This window comes from Paroedura picta, chromosome 3 (genome assembly GCF_049243985.1).
Source record: "Paroedura picta isolate Pp20150507F chromosome 3, Ppicta_v3.0, whole genome shotgun sequence".
NCBI classification, from domain to species: domain Eukaryota; kingdom Metazoa; phylum Chordata; class Lepidosauria; order Squamata; family Gekkonidae; genus Paroedura; species Paroedura picta.
The window spans coordinates 155907609-155931939 of NC_135371.1; the positions used below are offsets into that span (position 1 = coordinate 155907609).

The 24331-nt window shown below is 43.3% G+C and overlaps 1 protein-coding gene across 5 annotated transcripts in view; it reads right to left on the bottom strand.

Moving 5' to 3' along the window:
• The window catches only part of TEX2 (testis expressed 2), a 95406-nt gene that overhangs the window by 61609 nt on the left and 9466 nt on the right, over positions 1–24331 (bottom strand). The window lies entirely within an intron of this gene.

The window sequence follows — 24331 nt, forward strand, 5'->3', positions numbered from 1 at the left end:
CTCAACCTATATTCACAGGGCTTGGTCCCTTGGCCCCAGATCATCCTCGTCGCTCTCCTCTGTACCCTTTGATTTTTATCTACGTCCTTCTTGAAGTGAGGCCTCCAGAACTGCACACAGTACTCCAGGTGTGGTCTGACCAGTGCCGTATACAATGGGACTATGACATCTTGTGATTTCAACATGTAACTCAATCACCAAGTCTTAATGATCCTGGACAGTCCAAGTGGGAAGCAACCATGTTTAAATCTATTTCAGTTTTACACTTCTGATCAACTTTTTTAAAATGAGAAGTTCCTACGGAATGCCATGAGAATCGCACAGAAAGCTAGATTTAATTTAGAATAATTGCTGAAGCAGAAAATCTGCTTTGCGGCACACAGTCTTAACTGATTAAAGCCAGTACAAACAAGCACCATGGGGTCAAAAAAAGGGAGAAATACAAGAAGCCTTACTGAATATTACAGCTGTCTTCCGAAAAGGCCATAGAAACCCTGAAAAAAGATTAAAAAACGGAAAGACCTTATATAGCTCAGGAAATTGCTCTCTGTTCACACCGCCAAGCACAATTTAGTAAGTGGTAGAGAGAACAGTGAGGGACGGGACATCTTTATATCCCCATCATGTTTGTCCAGTAGCAGAAGAGAGAGGGTGAAAGAGTTGCAATTTGCACAGCTCAAAGAAGCAGGCACTCAACTGAACGTGTTTTACAAGGTGAACAATTTTCATTTTGTTCCACTGTCAGAGGTGTCAGAGAAGGTATAGGCTTGTTGGTGGCTGGCTTCCTTCTGGCTTTCCTTCCTCATTAAACTTCAGCCATCATAAGAACAGACAGTCAAGGAGAGAGGTAAAAGCAAGGAGCCTATGAGCACAGGTACATAAAATTGGACAGGTTACCGAGTAACACTCTCCTGAACAAATGAGATAAAAGTAATTCCAAAATGAGGATATAACTAGCACCATTAGAATTATAGCTTTGCTCTGTGCAGCGTGTATCAATAAACAGCATGGTACGGCCTTGTTTGAGTTTCAATGTACAGATAAATGAGCCTGCACCTCCACAAGAAAACAGCTAGCTACAGGGAACTGACCAGCCAAGAAGAGCATGCTGCAAACAGGCATGTGTACAATTCATTAGCTGACGTTTTCAGTTTTTCATGAACACTTTAAACTCTGATACTCACAGAGGGAGAAGGGCTCCTGTGGTACATGCTGGAATTGAGTTTTAATTTAAGTCAAGCCTCGACACTTTATGCTATCGTTCGTATATTAGAGCTATATTAACAGTGGCCATTTGTTTACTAATATATATTAACTAGAAGATAAGCCCGCTGTAGGCGAAATACAGCGGGCGCTAGCAGTCTCTCCCCCCGGCCCCCGGGGGGGGCGTGTTCCCGGACTGACCTGTGGGACCGCAGGAGAAAGAGAAGGAGGCCTGCAGGGAGTATGAGGAGGCGCAGAAGCAGAAGGCTCGTATGGTGGGGGCCTCGTCCGAGGCCGCGGGGAAGGCAAAGGAGCACAGGCGGCATGCTGGCTCAGAATCGCTGAAGGCTTGCGGGCGCAGGTGGGCTCCGGGCGCCAGGATGGACATTAGGAGGCCCCACTCAGGAGCCGCTTCGCGTATCCTGATTGGGCCCTCCGAGTTTGTATCCCGGACAGGGCCTGCCCTAACTCCTCCCCAACAGCCCTTACCCTTTTATTTAATCCGCTCCGCAGGAGCGGTTAAAGATAGTATACCATTACTATGTTAAAGCTATATTCCAAATGATGCAACTTATTTCCAAGAGCTATTTGCAAGCTATATAGGTAAACAAGGGTAAATCAAGAAGGGCCAGAACTAAGGATGCTGGGTGGAGTTCCAATTAGTCTTTTTTGCTCATTTGTTTTGCAATTCAGTTATTAAGCTTGCTGACCTCCATGATGGCATAGCCAAGACCCTATATTCATTTGTTTTAAAAATCTTACATTACAATTACCTTGCTTATAAATGCTTTTATAGTAGCTTCTTAGTATTTAATTTTCCCCCATAGTGATTTATTCCCATCTTCCAAAGAAACACAATGCATTGTGGAAGATTTGGGGACATTCTTCTGCATTGTAGAAGATTTGGGGACATTCTTGCACACAATTAATGACACTAACCAGGGCTGAATCTGCACAGGGCTTTCATTCCAATCCCAGATCAATTCATTCCCTGCCGTCTACAATGAATGCAATTTCCATTTTGATTTTGGGCACTTTATATTTTCCCTCTGCAACAAGCATGATTGATCCAGAGTGACCCTATCTTTCCCCCGTGATATCTTGGAGTGGATATAACCGTCTATATTTGAAAAATTGGCATGAGTAAAGGTGTAGCTCTCTGCTTTTCCACGCACTAATTTGCTGCCGAGCATCCAAAAATGTAGAAAAGCCCTGATTGGCCAGGGCATCATTTCAAATGCTTCCTTGTTCCCAAGTTGCCAGTCTTCCCTTAAAGGAAAAGCCCTAACTTCTCTCAGCAGAGATTTTCCTCTTAGATTTACTTCCCCTCCTCTGCTGTCTCCAATCCTACCCCCCTTCAAGAAAAGAAAGAAAGAGGCTCCTGCTGCGCTTGGCTCCCCCCCTTCTGAACTTTCCTAATCACGCGCAGAACACTTTTCTGTTTCAATGGGGGGGGGGGGGAGATAGAGGAAGACCTGAGTTCAAATCGATCTGAATTCAGCAGGATCCACAATGGAATAAACAAAGTAAGTGCAGAATCAGCCCAGGTATACTAGATGACACCGTTGTTTCCTGTGTCAACTGAATACGCTGTACCACAAATAGACCATGGTGGGCCAGCAAGCCATCTTCCAGAAGATTCTCGTTTGCCATTGCTTACTTTCTCACTGGGTGTCACTTCTATGGGCATCATACATTCCACTGTTTCCTGATTATTGGTTTGTAATATATTTTCCCTGCCCCCACTTTTTGCCTCTCCCTAATATGATGAAACCTCTGCAACACCAGTGGTTGCTACATCGGCACAGGGAGTAGAAACTCGTTCCAGGACCAGCTGAACAAAAAGATCTCATGCCAGAACTCATATGCTAATACCTTACATCAAACGTAGACAAAAGGTGGGCACCAGAAAAATAAAATAATTTCACTGCCCTGTTGGCATATGATAATCCACATTCAAAATGAAATTTCTCCCACCAAAGACACTCCTAGATTACCAACCAGCCAAGGGTCAAAGCCAGATTTCTCCATCACACAGTACTACAAGGCTAAATCTTCTGCAATTTGTATTTCCCACTCCGTTATCCAATATGCCATCACTTGCTCCCTCTTGACTTAACTGCCTCCAGACTATTTGCTGAACCTTTATATTAAAATCCATCTGAGAGATAAAGAAATAGCAATTGCTGCGTGTCAATTCTTCCTATTGTTGAGCTATGTGACATTTGGCTACTCTGATAAACCAGAATTTAAAAGCATGAAACTAGTTAAAAACATCTAGCAGCAAATCGACAACAGAATATATATATTCTGTTTTCAAACAAAAAACTTATACTGATAAATTTATTTTAGGCAGAGAACAGACACCAGTTGATTGCAACTCCAGCATTCTGAGGACTCAAAGGTCAAAGACTATAAGTATCCCACTGGTCTCTAGATTATCTGGACAGGCCTCCCACAAGTAAGCCAGCTTTTGCCTTCTTGTCTGGTCATATTACTGTACTGAAGCACCCTTCTATCCCGAAGGGTATACTCACCAACAGGAAGTATTCATTTGATCAAACAGTAAATGCAATGCAATTTTCCAGATAGAGTATGCAAATACAAGCTGCTTCATTGCTGCCCTTTCTCCTGTAGTAAACTAAAAGCTTTTTGTTCGTCAACGTTAAACCTTTTAAATGGCGTTACGTATACGTGTGCGTGGTGTATGTATACAATCAAATCTCCTGCAGGTCTAGTCTTCAGATATAATATAGTCATCATCATACCACATAAAATTGTGATTGTCCTTCCAATGACGTACCAGCCCTGACTGGCCCTCAGGGAGAGAATGAGAGCCAATCAGAGGCCTGGCATGCTCTCTCCTCAGCCTGTACTCCTCCTCCCATTTTGCCAGAGGAGGAAGAGTCACTGGGAGGTAAGCCAGGGAGCTCTGGCCATCTGGCCAGCTGCGTTCTGCCACTGCCACACAGCCCTCCCTGTTCTTAAGATGTAAATGTGGGATGCTGTGGAGCAGCTGCAAAAAGACTCTTGCACAGTGGCCAGCCCCAGCCGCCAACCTTGCCCACCTATGCCCAAGTACAGGTGCTGGCTAGACAATGGTAGGGAACCTGTCAAGCAGCCCAACCCAGCTGCCAAGCTCACACACCCTGCTCTGCAGGAACCCTCCCCCGTCAACTCCCCTGCCGCAGCCGCTGCGCCTCGCCACCTATCCCGCCCTGCTCTACAAGAACAACTCCAGGAGCTTGTGGGGCGAGTAGCTGCTGGCCTCCTACACAGCACGGTGGCACTGTCACTGCTCTGCACCACCTGTGCCAAGCCACCAGCACAGCTGCAGAGGGCAGAAAGCCTCCAGCAAAGCATGGCGCTCCAGCTGGCCTGCTCTGCCACCTGTTTTTTATATGGGCTTTGCTACTAGTATTAACAACAGCAACTTAATTTTCAAAGCCTGTCCTGGCTCAGGGTACATTATGTCTGTGAGATAAGTAATAAAGGGTTGGGCTAAAATGTTATAAATGTTATAAAACCACTATGCATTTTCAGAAGCAGCATTTGTACAAGCTTAAAACCCCCAAGAGTTTTCATACACCTTAACTGTCCTGTTCAAAACTAGTTTCTTCTTAAATGCCAAGAAGTTCAGACGACTTTAAAATTCCAATATCAGTTTCCCGTAATCTATTGTTAAAAGCCCATCAATGGACTACTTTCAGATCATCTAGATCAGGGGGCTTCTTTTTGAGCTTGTGGGCACCATTAGAATTCTGACACGATGTAGTGGCCACAGCCACAAAATGGCTGTTGCAGGAGGAGCAGCAAGTCACAAAATGGCTGCCACAATTCACCTTCATTTACACAGTGAAGAGATCTTTGTATAGCAGTATCAGCCACTGACAAAACAATTTTAAAAAATCTGTACAACCAATCAGATCTCCAAGGGCCAACCAGAAGCTTGCTGGGTAAACGCTCCACCTGGTCCCATCCACTTTCTAGAAACACCTGCCAGGCATCGCTTTGTGTATCCCAGTGTAGACTTACAGCAGCAGATACACAGCTGCACTAGGCCATTTTTATTTCACTGTTCCATTGTTCTTTCCTCACAAATGTAATGCAAATAACTGACAACACAATTCCTTTCCACAGTTTCCAGCCTTAACTGAACTTCTAGATTGTCAAAAAACTAGAGCAGGGTATTACAGGGCTCATGAGGACAGCTTGACAACATTATTTATGTGCATCCTGCTTTCAATAAAATTGACATTACTGAGGCTTGGGAGATCTTCATATGCATCCATCTTTTCCTTCTAATCATTTGTTTAATGTGCTGAAAATGACATGAAAACAGGCCATATGAGCGTAGGCTATAACACAGACTACGGGAGTCTCAGTCCAAACCTATCCTTGCCCATGGCAAGAGAGCAAAGCCATGGATATCTCTCTACCCTTCCACTTTTGCTCCACATCCATAAACTGATCACGTTGAGTGAGCATTAGTTTATTCTAACCCCATTTGTCTCAATGAAATGCAAGGAAAGGTAGAGCAAAGGGCAACCACTCAAAAATTTGCCACCTTCCCCACAAGGAAGGCTAAATATATGGCATGGTTTTGCTTGGAAAATATAAGGTGTGGGGAAGGAATATTATAGAGCAGGGGTAGTCAACCCGTGGTCCTCCAGATGTTTATGGACTACAATTCCCATGAGCCCCTGCCAGCAAAAGCTACCCCTGTGATAGAGGTTTATAACTGTTCATGCTATTGGACGGTGGGTAGAGAACTTTTACTCCCTCTTTTGTAACACTGGAAATTTAGGGTCATGCAATGATACTGATGGGCAGCAGGCTAAGGACAGAGGGAAGTTATGCTTCATGTCATGTAATGGTTAAGAGCTGTGGCCTCTAATCTGGGGAACCAGGTTTTATTCCCCACTCTTCTACATGAAGCCTGCTGAGTGCCTTTGGGCCAGTCACGGTTCTCTTAGAACTCTCTTAGCCCCACATCTCTCACAAGTTGCTTGCTGTGGGGAGAGGAAGGGAAAGTGAATGTAAGCCGCTTTGAGACTCCTTAGGGCAGTGCTTCTCAACCTTGGGGCCACGACCCCAAGTGGGGTTGCCAGGTTAGAGGCAGTGGCAGTGGGCGGTGGCGGAGCCATGGCACTGGCCGTCAACATGCCACCTCCAGATTGTTATATGCTGTGTGCGTGCCTGTGCGCACCCCCCCCACCGCAGTTGGGGTCGTAGCGTTAAGGCAGTTGAGAACGGCTGCCTTCTTCTTCTTCACTTAATGGTTACTGACACTCCTTCTAGTGTTGCTTGCTTATGCATTTTTAGATGTTTATAATTTTAAATGTTTAAATGTTTCTTATGTTTGCTGCCTTGTGGACCCTGACTGAATGGAAGGGCAGCATAACACTGTTTGAGATAAGGAAATAAATAATGCAAATTTAGTGTACAGGATTTACTGCCACTGGGTGTGGTGACAACCACTAGTTTAAGTGGTTTGAAAGGGAACTAGACAAAACCATGGAGGACAGGTTTATCAACAGCAATAAACCATGATTAAATTTCTTTGTTTAGAGGCAATACAAGCCAACTTCCTGGGGAGCAACAGCAGAAGAAACTTCAAATCCTGCCTGTGGATTTCCTGGAGATTCCTGTGTAGCCACTTTTGGGAACAGGGTGGTGGACTATAGGGATCTTTAGTCTGATCCAGCAAAGCTCTTTATGTTCTATAGATCATGGTTGGGGGCGGTGTAGAAATGGGATGAAGTCTAGTTAACTTCAGTGCAGATACACAGGGTTACTTGCGATTACAGAAAGCCAACAGGGAGTCTAAAGTGCTTCCAACTCCTCATGGACCAATTACACAATATTTATTACACAGCAATGAGTCTCTTCCAACAATTCACTTGACTTACCATAAACCTTGGTAAACCCACTGGTTAAACTGCAGGAGACCGTCTATGGTAGCCTAGATTTCTGAATGAGCTGTGCATAAGATAAATTGGACATTTGTATGCCTGGGGGTGAGCTGAAACCATCTTAAAACACATATTATAAATGCTAGTTACATATTAATGATGACTGTGGAAACCACCGGAATTTCTGGTAAAACCATTCTGAAAGCAGGCTGGTAACGCACAACTGCAAGGCAATCCACATTTAATTTCAGAAAAATTAATCGTGGCATAATTTCTTCAGCATCTGAAAGCAAGCACCAGAGTTACAGTATTTAGCCACAAATAAATCCAACTGGTTATTCCGTGTATTAATAAAATTTGGCATGACCATCTGGCCAGCAGATTTTTAATTTTTACAAGTACTTATCAAAACAGTAAGTGATGAGAAGCACCTTATAAAGGTATTCGTATTCCTTTTTTTATATATATACTTGCAGCAACACAGGGGTACACTATCTTTTAAAAAAGGAATACATTTTTTTTTTTAACGCTATTGTACTCATTTGCAAATAGACTGGTCAACTGTATGATTCAATTAAGCCTGAAGTTTCATGAACTGGGTACCAGGCCTACTTTGACAATCACATTTAAGAAACAGTATACTGTAGTTAACATCTTCTGTTAACCTTATATTGCAGGCCATTACTTTTAAATGAGATACATATCAGATGTCTAACAAATGTTTACATGGCCAACCTTTTTATGCCTCTTATTTCAGGTTCACCTTTCCTTTCCTTTTTTTTTTTTTTTAAAGGGGGCTCACATGTTCAGTAAACAGCTGAAATTAGCTTAATTAACTATAGAGGGTGAAAATTACATTACCTTCAGTGAGCTAGATAATAGCTAGCACCGCACAAAGGAGGATATGAAATATTAATGGCACAATCAGGTAAGGCTATTTGCTGAACAAAGATACCACTACTAACCACTTAGTTATGTATTATGACTGCCGCTACTAGATAAAAGTGTTGTTTCCTTCCAAATACCAGCTGGGGGTGAAAGGACCTCTTCTCATATGATAGCCCCCCCCCCCCCCGTGAGAGTACTTAATTTGAATCAAGATGGGAAGATTTCCAAGGCAAAGCTAAGCAGGTCTACTCAGAATCCTACTCAAATTTACTCCATCGCACTTTAGACTGCACCTGTATAGGGATGCTACTCCCCATGTGGGACCTGGGGATCCCCTGGTTTTATAGCTCATCTTCAGGTAACATATCATTTTCCCTGGAGAAAATGGCTGCTTTAGAGGGTGAACTCCATTGTGCTATACTCCACTGAGATCCCTCTCTGCCCCCAAATCGTGTCCCAGCTCCATCCCCAAAGTCTCCAGGGATTGCCCAACCCAGAGCTGGCAACCCTACACTGGTAGTTTCTCTAGAAACGAAGATAAACTCTTCAGCATTGGATATATTCCACACTTTATTGGGACTTAAAATGATTTGGGCTTTTGCATAATGCCATACTCATGCCTAACGCAAGGAGGAAGTCCCTGATTCTATGAGGAAGAGCATAGATATCACAAGGAGCCTGACTCTGGCGTATTACAACTATTTTGCACGTAGGTTAAAAAAAAGTAGATGAAAAGTAATCTTTGATGAAAAGTAATGAAGATGAAAAGTAATCTTTGAATGGTTTACCCTTCTTTGTGAAAGAAGGAAGTACTTCTTCCTTAAATCGCCACAACATTTGGGTGCATAATCCAAAAAGCAGTTATAAAAGTCTACTTTTTCATACCATTACTGATATAGTCAATTATTAAGCTTTCTTTTAGCTCACCAACACCCCTATAACATACAAGTCCATTTCTGAAGCTACAGAAGCTGACAATCTCTAGGAGAAAGTAACACAGGGTCTCATCATAATGTAGCTTGCTGTCACACTGTGATTGGTGTGTGGAAGCTTTCACAATTCGTTGTTATTATTATTATTTATTTCCCGCCACTCCTGAGAGCGGCTTGTGGCGGGTTACAAAATGTCCAATAAAAACCCCACTATAAACCCCACTAAAAAACAGAACAACAATCATAGAACAAAACTGGAACAAACATGGCAGTCATTCTCTATCTCTCAACCAGCCTCTATTAAGGGGTGGAAAAAGGGAACAAAGATAGCAAATGGCCTAACCACCACCTAACACAGGGGGGGGGGGGCAACCAATCTCCCTCACTACCCAGAACCATAGACCTGGTGGACAAGTTCCATTTTGCAGGCCCTGCGGAATGCCGAAAGCTCACCAGGGAGTTCATTCTACCAGGTCGGGGCCAGGACTGAGAAGGCCCTAGCCCTGGTCGGCTGGGTCTGTATGCATAAAACAGCCTGCACAACAGCAGTTTACACTTTACCCATGGTGTTCCTATGGCAAGGATTACCTTACCACATCACGTAAAACGGGCAAGAACTATCAAGGCAATCAACATCACACATGAGCATCCTTTACATGAAAAAGAGAACATGAAGATTTGTAGGTAAGGGCCAACAAATGAAGTTCCATATGGAGAATAGACACCCATTGAGAAGATTTTTGAAACAGAGCCTTGAGGGGGAGGGGTACGAATCCGATAAGGGCACAAAAGTACCAAGTATATTGCACAAATATATTTCACAACGGTCTCAAAGTATTATTAGTACCATCACAAGTAATCTGTTCCTAGAAAAAAAATTCTAAATTAGAGGCTACCTATGGCTTTTTTTTTTTAGTACAACAAAACAATTTAAACTCAAAATGCAACTGCAATTTAAAACCTAAGTTTTCCTTTACCGAGAGAGGAGGAGAAAGTACAAAGTAGCAATAAACTCTATCCCCTGAGGAAATAATGGAAAAGAATTAAAGGCACCTTTAATCTAATATGCAATATTCTAAAATGTGATGGATTAGTTGAATTGTAGGCTTCCCGCTACAAATGACTAAAGTTTATCTGAATGCTCTTTTGGTTAGAGATTTTATTGCTACACGACTTGAACAAATTAGTTTGGGGAGATTAATGGATCTGGGTCTTCAGAAGAAGAAAAAAGCCGTTATTCTAGCTGTGCGTTAACCAATCTTGATGCTAGATCAATGCCAGGAGGTTGCATTATCAGAATATTTTGTGCTCGTCATTGTAACGCATTTCACTTTACATTAAATGACACTGAAGATTAGACACCTAGAAGCTTCTTCTTTGTTTCATCAATACTTTATTCATGTCTTGGTTAGAGACGCTTCTCAAAGCATCTTCAGAAATTGGGCTTTAAAATACTTTTTATTAACTGCCAGAAAATTATTCATGGCACCAGCGTGGATGAGATTCCCATCTCCCGGAAAGCGAATGTTAGTATGAAGGACTGGAATACTGCAATGATTTGGGGTGGGATTATTCCTTCAGCTATAGCAGTGAGAAAAATGTGGGAAGAAACAGCACTTATCAACTAGCTTAGATTGCATGGAATATTTCCAAGGAGAAGCAGTATTTCCTTTAATGGTACAGATGATTCTCAACTCTTCCTCCAGCTCCTAAAGGTAAAGGTATCCCCTGTGCAAGCACCGAGTCATGTCTGACCCTTGGGGTGATGCCCTCCAGCGTTTTCATGGCAGACTCAATACGGGGTGGTTTGCCAGTGCCTTCCCCAGTCATTACCATTTACCCCCTAGCAAGTTCGGAAGGATGGAAGGCTGAGTCAACCTTGCGCTGGCTGCTGGGATCGAACTCCCAGCCTCATGGGCAGAGCCTCAGACTGCATGTCTGCTGCCTTACCACTCTGCTCCACCTACTGTCCCCTAAAACGCTGTTCTAGAACACATGGTACTCCCTGGAAACAGCACGGGAAGAAATGGAGCTCTGCAACAGGTGGGTAACCTGGCGGAAACCAAACTACCAATGCAAGTGATCAACATCAAAAATTTAAAATGCTGTTTTATTTCACCGTGTTTTTCAGCACACAACTATTTATGGCAGCTTTACAGAAGTTTTGAGGCACTCCAGTTCACGACTGTAAATACTGCCTCCAGAATAACCAGTTGCTGTTTTCATCTAACAGATACAAGAGGAGATATGGCCGAAAAACAAAGGGGAATAAGACAAGTGTTTTGCTGTTTGATTGCACCAGTCTATAAGTGTTGCCTCTGATCTTCTCATTTGCTTTGTAAACAAAATTCCTGGTAACGCACCAAAGTCTCTCAAATTGTGCCTGCTGATTCCACAACACAAAGGCAGCCATTCAAAGCTTGGTTCTGCTGGCACTTTACTCTGGTCAAGTGACAGCCAATACGCCCATTGCCTCATTTGAGGGGGGGAAATGATACTGTGAGTAAAATACAACATTTATACACACTGGACATGGGAAACCATCTTTTAATCTGGAGGGTGTCATTTGTTTTGGAAATGTCCATTTGCTTAGCAAGAATACTCTTCACCAGACGCACTGGCCTGCCTTCAGCCATGCAATTTCCAAAGACTTAAGGATACTTGGTTTTTTGGGGGTGGGGAGGTCCATTTATTACCTCCTGCAGCTGAAACTTATTGAGTCCCCCTCATCACAATTTTGTTCCTGGGGCTCAGCAGAGTCTCAGCAAAAGCACTGGGAACAAGGAAGGAGGAAGTAGGCAGAAGTTGTTGCTCCGTTTTCATAAAGTAAGCACCCTTAAGTCTTTGGAATGTGTACTTGGATACATGCCACTGTTTCTATCGCAGTGGTAATCTCAAGGGTTGGAAACACGTACACACACAAAGCCATGCATGGCCTTGGACACTCCTGTCTGCAAGATTGCCTCTCCTCTTACGTTCTGCCCCGAAAGCACTGCTCATCTCTCCAGAGCTTTCTCCGGGGGTCATTCTGCAAATGGGCAAGACTAACAACCAGCCGCACACACACTTTCTCGGTTGCGGTCCTCACTTTGTAGAGCAGCCAGCTGGAGCTTGTCAGGAGGGTTCCCAGGCTCCTGTCATTCCACAAACTATGGAAAACAAAATTGTTCAAGACAGCTTTCCTATACAAGAAATAGAGCTATACTGCTGAAGAACAGTTCAGGAAGGTGCTTTACAGGGGGAGGATTAGATCACTGTTACAGGATACACTGCCAGTCCACTGCATGTATTTCCCTGTTGTAATTTCTTTTTTAACTGTTGCAATACCATTTTTCTTCATTATGTCCACACTCTGTACTTATCATGCTTAATATGTCAAGTCCTCACTGTGCTTATTAGGTATCTCTTCATACAGATCCCACTGAGTCTTGGTGAGAAAGGTGGCTAATAAATACAGTAAAATAAAATAATAAAGAAACGAAATATATATTGAAGGAATTTCATTTATTAAAATTCTAGGGAAATATTATTATTTATTTGATTTATTGCCCACCACTCCCATACAATAGCTTGTAGCGGGTCACAAGGTCCTAATTAAAAATACCATTAAAACCCCCAGTGAAAGGACAGACTGATGCAATATAAAATACACAGTAACAGGTGATAAATAAAACAAGCCCCGCACCCAAAACTGATACCGACTATCGGGGAGGAGAGAGGGCCTAGGTGGCAACGCTCAGGTGCTAATACCAGCCCTGGGAGGGTTGTGTGTGATCTTCCAGTGATCTTCCTCACTGCCCTGACCTCAACCGTAGACCTGGTAGAAGAGCTCCATTTTGCAGGCCCTGCAGAAAGCTCCCGCAGGGCCCGCAGGTCACCCAGGAGCTCATTCCACCAGGTCAGTGCCAGGACCAAAAAGGCCCTGGCCCTGGTCGAGGCCAGGCGTGCCTCTCTCGGGCCAATCACCAACAAATCACTGACCGCACAGCGTAAAGCCCTGAGGCCATAGGGCAACAGGTGGTCCCTCAGATATGTGGGGCCAGACCGCCTAGAGCCTTGAAGGTCAAAACCAAAACCTTGAACCTGATCTCTTTTTTGTATATTATTTCTGTATACAAATACATAGCTAAGATTACTTGAGAAAAAGTGGGGTACACTTTTGGGGTAAACCACAACATTCTTGGATTGGATCTATGGTCAAGTGTTATAATCCTGACTCAGGAAAGAGATGGCACCAGTCTGTAGCCTTGGATCATTGAATTCACTTCACGAACAAAAGTCCTGGTTAGGCACCCGCTGATTCCACAACACAATGAAAACACATTATAGCGTATTAATTGTTGCCTGGATCAAGGTGGGTGGCTGTGTTAATCTGCCTGTAGCAGTAAAAAAAAAAAAGCCTTTTCTTTGGAAACTGACAAGCAGCTGCAAAGTCCCATTTCCCTATTGCAGGGCACTAGGGGATTCTCTGCTGTGTTCTCAACACACTTCGAAAAATGGGGAAGAATCACACAGTCTTATAATATGGGGGAACGTGTTGAGTATACAGAATTGCAAGCTGTGATTGTTGGCAATGTTTGTGTGGGGAAAAGTCGGCTGCAATTCCTCCACGCTCTGCACTGGGCTGCAGTTTGTATGTGGGAAGACTCTTCTGACTCTGTTTTTAGTCTTGCGCCACTAAATTTGTAAAAATGAGAGGTGTCACTGATGCCCTAGTGCACATGCATAGTAACGCTAATTTCCTTCCCTTCCTTGAAAATCTGCATGGTTTTCTTTTTGTCATTCACTAATCTGATCCTGCACACTGGCTGTGATCTTGGCAGTTTTTTATAGCTTGTTCTGTGCTGATTGCACTCCTTCCTCTGAATGGACTGATTCCCAAGCAGTTCTTAGGTTCAGCGGTTTGCAGAAGGTCCATGTCAGCTGTCTTTTTAATGTGAGGCTTCCAGAGATTGCCAAAATGGTTCCCCCCTCCCAAATTTTGCTCACTAAAACATTAAAGGGAAAATGTTTACAAAAGCTTTTGGTTTCCCATCCCAGTTTCTCTGTCTTTACATCTCATGCCAATTTCATTCCAGGCTGACTAACCCCCCCCCCTTATTTTGTTTGCATGCAGCAACTGAAATCCTTTTTAATTTTTCACACTGTGTATATTGCCATATGCTTCCTTTCCAATCCCCCTTTCAAGTGAATACCAGCAGGGAACTAAACCTCATCCAATTCATTTAAAACTTCCCCCTTTCTAAAAATTTTTAAAATTCAGTGATCTAAGACAAGCAATAATCTTATATCGCTAGACTCATGCCACTTGTTTAAAAAGTTAAATTTAAAATTAGGGGAAACTGGAGCTTGTGCATTGATGAAGGGGGGGGAGGATGGTAGAAGGTACAGAGTAGGCAGAACAACCTCAATGACTTCTGAGGGGCAGCAAAAAGATGTGTGTGTGTGTGTGTGGGGGGAAATCTGAGGGAATCTATATTTTTGAACTACCTTCAGCTTAGAAGCAAAACAAGGGGGAAATCAGCATAAAATCACTCAGAAAACCCAGTGAAACAATGACAAGAAAGTGAACTGACTGAAGGAAAGAAAATAAATGCAGAACAACAAAGAAAACCTGACAGTGAAAGCAGGGGAAACACCCATGTATAACAGGTGATGGATTCACTGTTCTAAACTGCCCCTATATGGACTCTGTCAACAGCACTTAAAATGAAAATAAAGTTGTTTTTTAAAAGGATCCCCCCCCCCAGTGCAAACAACACAGCAGACAGGTTTCAATTACTGGAATCAAGCTAGGGCTGAAGGATTACACCCCCCCCCTTTCCTCCCTACACAGCTCCGATTAAAACAAAGACTACAAGGTTGCAATCTACTTTTTACAGACTATCGACATCTGTTTTGCCTTTTGCTTTTGGCTACAATTCTTGGAAACTTTACCCCCCCCCCCCCAAAAAAAAAACTTTTCAAAATTTGCTGTAACATTTCTGGGGGTTTTTTTAGAGGGGGCATTCCTAGCAGGAAAAAATTAGAAAGAAACAAGATGGGCTCAACACCGTTTCATTTCTTCCAGTTTCTGAAACATACCGTATATACTGGAGTATAAGCCAAGTTTTTCAGCACATTTTTTACCCTCCTTGGCTTATACTCGAGTATCTATGGCAGTATTTTCCACAACATGTAACACTCTCAAAAAAGCATCTCTAAAAGTCTGATGACCACTAGTTTTAATGCTCTTAAAAGAGGATTGATCAAATTCATGGAGGGGGGGGATCCATCAAACCGCTATTAGCAATTGAGAGCTAAGGTAAAGGGAAGCATGCTACAGACAGACTATAGACTTCAGGTCCCCGAGGCATCTGGGTTAGCCGCTGTTGCAGACAGAATGCTGGAGTGATGGGTCCTTAGCTTGTCAAACTAGACTTTCCTGCTGAAAACCCAAGAAACCCAGACTGAAGTCTGTTAAAGGAGAGGATACCTTTTAAGAGGCTGTCTATCAAATTCCCCACATACAAGCAGTGCTGCAAAAGCAATCTGTACCACAAGAAAGAGTGGCTTAATATCAAAGCATACGCTAATCAAAGAAATCTACAGATTAATTTCAGGCGCCTATATCAAATGGTTGCCCTATATTCTTAGCCTATTTCATGTGTGGGCAGCGAGCCATGAGTTCCGTAGCACGATCTACAAGCTCCTAATTAAATGTGCTGGAAAACCTACCTATGTATCCCGGTGCACAAGGAGTGTGGCAATTTTTACTGTAATATTGAAGGGTGGAACTTAATTAAGGCAAGGCCGGGGAGTGCAGAGGGAAAAGCTGCTTTGAGTACAAGGCAACTCCCACTAGTTTGGTGAGAACTGATTCAGTTTCACACTGACCCTGCAGATGAAGCAAGACCTATTCCAAATGACAGGCAGTGCCATGGATAGGAAAGAACACGTATGAGCAACCTCTCAAAAAAGAACAGCTCACCACAGTGGCCAGGACTACTCTGAACAGCATGATAACTAAAGCAACCAGTCAGTGAGCTCGAAATGCCAAGACAAAGGAAACACGAGGATTTTTTTTCTTTTAGTAATATATTTCTACAATTAACTGAGATATGGCTTCAACCATTATGGTAGAACGAGCATCCCCCCCCTAATTCCACCTCCCTCCAATGATGATGGGAAATCCTATTAGGACTTTAATACTCTCCCACCAATACGATCTCAAGATAATCCCAGTTTCAAACATGAGAAAGGGGGAAACTAGTGGCTGGGACAAGTTGAGGGGGAAATGTCCCTCAGCAGGGTTCTAACCTTGATAAGTAAATTGCAAGTCACTTTATTTAAGGCAGCTCGGAACAGATACTAGAATTTGTAGTCCAGATAACATGAGCAAACCTAAATAACTAGTCGTTGATGAATGCCCTCTTGCTTCTTCTCTCCTGCTCACAAGATGGCAATAGTTTATTGATGTGGAACATCTACTGGTGCACGCTCTCAAATGGAAATGTAGACAGACGTGACGTCTGTTATCCCGTGCTCATTGCTCTCATGCTGCCACCACTGTCAGTCTTCCAAGGCTGCTCCCACCATCTGAGGAGCAAGAGCAGCCTCGGAAGACTTACGGGGCTGGCAGCGGCAAGCGGGCCTCAGTGCCCTGGCTCACTGGGCCGGCATTGCCCCAACTAGACTTCCGAGGCCACTCCCGTGCTCTAGAGCAGGGGTAGTCAACCTGTGGTCCTCTAGATGTTCATGGACTACAATTCCCATGAGCCCCTGCCAGCGTTTGCTGGCAGGGGCTCATGGGAATTGTAGTCCATGAACATCTGGAGGACCACAGGTTGACTACCCCTGCTCTAGACACCTAACAAAGGCCAACCCTGCTTAGCTTCTGGGATCCTCTGAAATCCCACTGTTTAGCCTAGGCCTGCTCTGTAGCCTAATTCCTAGTGGAATTTGTCCAAGGTGACATATCTACATCAAATAAGACCAACGTATAAATTACTAGTAAAGAAAAAAGATTAGCCAGCCAGCAGCACACAGTGAGACACATTAACACTTTATTAAAATAATAGTTGACTGCCTTCTTGATGTTTTCATTAGCAGCCCCCACTGGCCAACATTGTACAACTGCAGTTATTTAAAAAGAATGCCACAAGCAGAAAAGTATATGATCAAACTGAGGGAAGCAAGAGTATTCAGAATGCAGTAAGTTCTTTGTATATTTTGATATCTACATTGTGGTGGATCAGGCTACCTCTGTAGCCAGCCGTTCTTTAAAATGCCATTTTTTTGTATAATCTAGTGAAAATGTTTTTCCTGACGTCTTTGGTTCCTTTTTCTCTTTTGCATATTTACTTAGCACACAGATACAGAATATAGCCACTGCAGGCATTACTTAAAACTCCCCAAAGCTCGCTCATCATATGGATTAGTATATGACCTGAGTGTGTGAAGTGAAGGTGGTTTTCTCCATGCCACTGCATATGTCAAAGAAAAAAAATCTGCAGACATGGAGGCAGAAAGCTAACAGCTACCATGGAGAACAGTTTTAAGTTGTTTGTATTTTGTTGGCCGTTTACTGTGCACTAGCCCTCAGTAAGAACTTACTGCTGGAAGTCGGAAATAGTCACTAACATTTAAACCGTACTTTCTGAGTGCGATGATCAGTGACCCACTAATTAAGTAACCCAGCACCCTCCCAAGAACTTCCGATTTGCTTCACTCCATGCTATGCTAGTTTTCTACTTGTGGGGTAGTTTATCTTTTAACTCGAGACTGCTTTGAAATGTGATTCCACACTTGCAGTCAAAAGATGGCACAGTCCATTCCACTTCAGAAATCTGTGGTGTGTACAGACTAGGCCTGATTAGTTAAAAGGGACATCTACAGGAAGGCTTTGACAGGCCATAGCAGTGCATCAAATACACTTCTTTAATTGATCTCTAAATGTGTACCCAAAAGTTGCCACTGCAGTGGTACCTCCTCTGTCCCTTGAAGCTCTGTATGTTTGGGCATCAGCACAGGCCATCAGTCCCCAACCCTTTTTTGCCTGCAGGCATTTTTGGAATTCTGACACGGTAATGGGCACAGCCACAAAATGTATGCTACAGGAGTTGGCACCAGCTACAAAATCACTGCCATTGCTTACCTTCAGACACACGGTGAAGATCCTTGTACTTTGGTGGCAGCTGCTGCCAAAGCAACATGTTCAACAAATCTGCACAGTCAATCCGAAGCCCTGCTGGGTGAAATCTCCTTGGCCCTTCCCACTTTCTAAATAATTTGGTGGCTGTCAGGAAAGGTGTAGTCAGACACCATGTTGGGAACCCGAGGCATAAGCTGTACGCTCTTTGTGACTGGCTTTTCGGTTTGAAGAAGGTGAGGGAATTTATTTTTTTTAGGGAAAATATTTTTATTAAATTATCTCCATTCTACAACACACCATATACACAGCTGATTTTTCAATATATATATAACTCTTTTATGTACAGATCTTTCAAGTAACTAACTTAGCTTACAAATTACACAATTCAATACTAACAACTTTGAAAATTATAAATTACAAGATTCAGAGTTACACCAACCACAAAACAACATTCCAACGGTTAATTCTTTTTCCAGCAGTAAATTATAGATACTGTCTGCTATTTCCTTCTGTGATCGGCATTTTACAACCCTCCAGCCACAGCCACCATCTGCACCAAACGTGTACCAGTTTTCGTTCTTTGTCATATACAGACATGCTTTTTAACCAGTGTATTGTGTTCTCTATTGGCCTGTCTACCGTCCCTGTTTTCATTTGTTGAAACCTAAGAAGCATATGGGGTAACACTACCACTAAGTTTATGAACCGTGTGGTGGTCCATGGCAGTCTCCTAGCCCTTTTCCTAGTCTGTAGGCCTACTCTATCTTGTTGCGCCCTTTTCTCATGGTACCTCAGAATAACTGATTTTAGTAAGGTGGGGGGGAGAGTATTGGGAAGGGTATCATGTGTAAAGCTTTAAATCATGATAACAGGGTTATGCTGATCTGTTGTGACGGAAGACTGCGGTATATATTTGCCCTATCCCACTGGCATGTCAGTAAGGTAAAGGTATCCCCTATGCAAGCACCGGGTCATGTCTAACCCTTGGGGTGATGCCCTCTAGCATTTTCATGGCAGACTCAATACGGGGTGGTTTGCCAGTGCCTTCCCCAGTCGTTACTGTTTACCCCCCAGCAAGCTGGGTACTCATTTTACCAACCTCGGAATGTCAGTACTTCCTGTAAAACAACAACTCTTCCTTTGATACACTAGCTTTTCAGTGCGGGAGGCTTAAAAAAATCACGAATAAGCATTTGGATATGGTATCCCCACCAGTCACTGGAAGCACTGCAGCCTATGGAGTCTGCACGTATAAGCCAGGCCTCGGGAGCTCTAACATGACATATGAGAATAGGAATTCATTCTTTGGTTTTTCCATTCCTTCCCAAAATGCATTTACTTCCTGCTGCAGATCCATTCCTGCATGGATCAATTGTATTACAGGAAACAAAGTGCTGAGCTTAAATGGGTCCAAGAGATGGGTCAGAAGAGGAATAAGGCATCAAGACCACATTTGTTTAGATCATAAGGTTAAGTCATAACATGGTTATTATATCACATATCTTTTCTTCAATAAGCTGTGGGCTTCATGGTAACTGTGTGCAGTAAAATGGCAGGTACTGCAGAGTCAAAGTTTACACTTTAGGATTACCTATTAAATATCACCTGCTTAAACTGGCAGTATCCCAAGAACAAAGCAATGGTTCTCTAAAAGTACATTGCTTCCACTTAGCCTGCTTAGAACTTTCCAAGTGCTTGTTCCCATTTCTTGACTGTACAGAAATATTGTCAGTAGTCTACCCAGACCATAGTTTAGATACATAATAGATTACCTATTATGCACTTTAAAAAATACCCTGTAATTCTTAGCTCCTAAGACTGTTTCCAGCAGAATAAAGCATTTAGAAGACATGACTCAACCAAGCAGCATAAAGCTGCTAAAAGCACCACCACATAAGGTTGAAACAACCAGAGATAAAAAGTTAACTCAAACAAGGAGGCGGACAGATATGTAATGATGACAACCAGAACCAATCATATATAGAGCAGCCAAGTGTTTGCAAAACCAGAGTTTTCATGCAGTGTCTAAAGATGGACACCCCTGGCACCAGGCAGAATGCACTGGGGAGGGCACTACCAAGACCGCCCACCTGACCTCTCAAGGTGAGACTATATGGAGGAGGATCTTGACAAACACTTCAGATGAGGATGCCAAGAAAGTGTACATCTCATTTTATGCATCCGAAAGAGGCTTCAGGGTTGCAGCCTGGTATACAGTTGCAACTTTGTGATAGAATGTAAGTATCGGCTTCATAGAATCATAGAGTTGGAAGGGGCCATACAGGCCATCTATTCCAACCCCCTGCTCAACGCAGGATTAGCCCTAAGCATCCTAAAGCTTCATTGTGCTGGAGACGAATGCTGTGAATACGATGGACAGCCAAAGTTACCAACAAGATAGTTTTAGAGAGGAGCAAACCAACTATGTCATTAGAAGGCAAGAAGGCTGAAGCTCACTTACTTTGGACACATCATGCGATCAAACTAACTAGTAACATCATTAATGCTCGGCATGGTCAGCAGCAAAAGGAAACGTAGTCGCCAAAGGATCCGCTGGCTCGACACCATTAAAGTCGATACAGGGATGACCATGAACCAATTAAAAGAAGCAGTCAGAGACAGGGGCGCATGGTGAAGACTTTTCTATAGAATCATCGAGGGTCGAACACGACTGAACGGATAACATCTTCATCGGCTTCATAAAGAAAACGTGTTGGAAATTCCACTTTGCCCAATCACTGTACATACTTAAGGAATTCTTTGTATCCCAGTCAAGACACTCAAAACAAAGCTCCTAACACTTGTGAATAAGAACAAAGAGGAAATAAAATTACTTGTCTAAATGGAGCCAACATAAAGTCCATCTCTGTGTCAATGTTGGCAATGACCATTGTTTTGTACTAGGAAACTGCTCTGCCTGAGTTTGGTGATTTGAAAGCTGAAGTCCCGCTCCCTACCTGATCTACCACCATCTTGAACAGCCGCAGAATTATGTTATAGTCTTTCTCAACTTTTACCATTGAGAGACCTCTGAAAGATTCCTTCGGCTTTGAGAAACCCCAGAAGTGGCCCAATCATGCAGAATATGGCTGGGAAGCAGAGCTGTGTATCTACTTCACCTGAGGCCCTCCTCTTCCCACCCCCTCCAGGCCCACCATTTGCCATTTTGGGAAGGATGGGTGGGTCGACATGACCATGTATGGTTATATCACCTGATAAATGTTTAACACATTTTAAAAAATTAACTCCCACCCAATCAGGAAACCCTTCCAGGGGCATCAAGAAACCCCAGGGCTTCACAAAACCCTGGTTGAGAAAGCCTGGCCTAGCATTATAAATCAGTGATCAAGTGAATTAAATGCAATTTCTGTTTATATGCTCGAGCAAAACCACACTGAAACGCACACACTGGGATAGGATGACACAATTATCACCTAATTCCTATTGTTGGAATAGGGAGGATTAGTCATTCCTTCGGTATTTTATTCGCTGCTGCTCCAAAACACCTTCTCAAGGAATCTTAGGACAGTTCCAGATAATGCAGTATAATTAAAACCAAACCATGCTAATTACAGCAAAAGCAAACAAAATAATAAAAGCATACCTAAAACCAACAACCAATATACTCAGCATACCATAGACACAGAGCAGCAAAGACGTGCCCTTCCCAGGAGATGACCTCAGGAAGGGGAGGATAAAACCCAGGCTGTACCCAATAAAATCAAAGGCCTGTCCAAATACTCAAATTTAACCAAAAGTCTATCCTAATAAAACCGTCTTTAGCTGGCGCCAGAAAGACAGCAAGCCAAGTGACTGGTTGGCTTCTCAGGGCAGGGTGTTCCCTTCTATTCAGTGGACTTCCATGCCAGCTTGGGCCCTCATCTCATTTTCCTACAGAGGTTTTACATAGATTTGAAAACAGAAAACAAAAAAGTTATGCTCAAAACTGTCCACAGCCTTGTGTCTGATTGTTAAAGTAGCATGGGTACCAGCTTCAGGGTAAGCCTGACTGTTATTTATTTTAACTAATTGATGATAGGACTATAAAAGAAGCCGCACGAAAAAGATACTCTTGGGACAAGAACACTGAAGCTGAACACGCATCAAGCCATTTACAGAAAACAAAGGATTTATTATAGCATCTTTCAGACAGCTTTCTTGTTTTTGCCACTGCACAGTGGGGACACAAGAATGTGTCCAACCCACACAGATGCTGAGGCACGAGGAGGAGCCAAGATGGTAAGAGTTCATAACATTACGCCTTCGAGGCATAAAACAGAAATATCACAGTTCACCCTCTCTCATGATCTGCCTATGAAAATAATAGTTCATGTTACTGAAATGCTTCTCTCTCAAAGAACAGTTGTCGCTTCTCTTTGGACGGCAAACACAAGAACTCCACACATTTCCAAAAATTCTGGCCACAAAGGGAATAAGCTGACCATACAGTTAAACTGCCTAGTATGATGTTCTATCAGTAGCTGTTTTCAAAACAGATTTCATCTATGCTTATTCTTGACTGTAAGAGTATGAACTTGGCCTGAGCTTCTGACGTACCATCTCTGATCTACAGGCTCGGTTCAGCTGAAGGATTTCCACCCACAGAATGCAACTCCCCCCCCCCCCCCTTCAAGCACAAAACAAAGTTCTGGGATTCTGTTCCCGATGAGCAGGAGACAAAGAAGTCATGCTGCACAGGCAGAAATTCTTCCAAACTGGCACTCCACTGGATTCAGTCCTGGACCGTCAATGATTTGTGGGAGCATGCAGACAAGTACACCGAGTATCACCACAACTGATAGCCACTGGAAGCTAACATGAGCAAGGCACTTCCTGCCCCAGCTATACAGCTGAAGAGCCACAATCACAAACAAGAAATGTCTGCAGTGTCCACATGTGCTACTGAGAATATCAGCTTCCATGGAAACCAGGAAACTGGAAAGCTAAAACTACCTGTGTTTTTTGCCCCACCGACAGTTCTTTTGATGCCAGCAGTTTTTCTTACTCAGTAGTCCAAATGCAGAGAAGAGAAGAAGAGCTGCTTTTTTGTACCCCACTTTTTACTACCCGAGGGAGTCTCAAAGTGGCTTACAATTGCCTTCCCTTCCTCTCCCCACAGCAAACATCCTGAGAGGTTGAGAGAGAACCATGACTGGCCCAAGGTCATCCAGTTGGCTGCATGTGAAGGAGCAGAGCATCAAACCTTGGTTCTCTAGATTAGAGGCCGACGCTCTTAGCCACCAAACCAAGCTTGGTTATTTGGTTACAGCCACTGATAGTGCCAAATTTACTTGTGCAAGCTATCCTTTGGGATCGGCGTTGTTTTGCCTTTCAAGAGGGGAAAGGGCAAGCTGTTGAGGGATAACCTTTGGGCACATCAGTTTCTCTCCAGTCAAGGGTGGGGTTTTGTGTGGATTAATGCCTGCAAACTCCAAAGTTTCTCAATGCTCCAGGAGGTCAGCTGAACTTGGCATTTTTAGTTCCTCCCTCTTCCACCCTAAGCAGCAGCCTGAGAAGGCACATGACAGTTTTAATTCTCACCAGTCACTTTCACATGGGCTGCTTGCTCCAAACTAAATGCTATTGGAAAGCAGGTTCTCCCACCACCACCACCACTTCCCCACAGCATGATCATGCTTCCATGCACTTTCCAGGTATTCCCTGTCTTTCCTGCAATCTTCCCCAAACTTCCTAAAGCATGTTTTGAGAATTATTGCAGCAAGGCCAGCTTGACACTCATGGAGAAGGGAAAGTTCCGATCATCCTTGTCCCACCATTGCCATCTTCCTGCCCCCATCCTCTTCGGTGCCCATCCTGCCCCTACCCCACCCCTCAATTCCAGGCTTTCTATTTTCTTTAAAAGGCCCTGGACCCTTTCATGAGGAAACATTCCTTTCCTCTTACACCTCCACAACAAGTGGAGACTTACTTTTGTTTTATAACAAAACCTGAGAATTCAGAGAATTTGAAACAGACTAATGTCAGTTGCCCATTCTAAAAGAGCAAAAAAAAATTGAAGAAGCCCCCAGAGGCATGTGGTATAGGGGGCGGGATAGGGAAAATGTGGGGGAAGCTACCATGTGGGAGCTCTATGACTATACATCTGCAGCAGAAACAGACAAAGCTCATAAAAGATCACTTTGGTCTTATGTTAGAAATCATTTTGACTGCCAAGACACAATGATGGATTTTTTGTTGTTGTTACTATCACTTTGAGCCTTTCAGCTTGACAGACTAACCAGCTCTACATAGCACTGAAG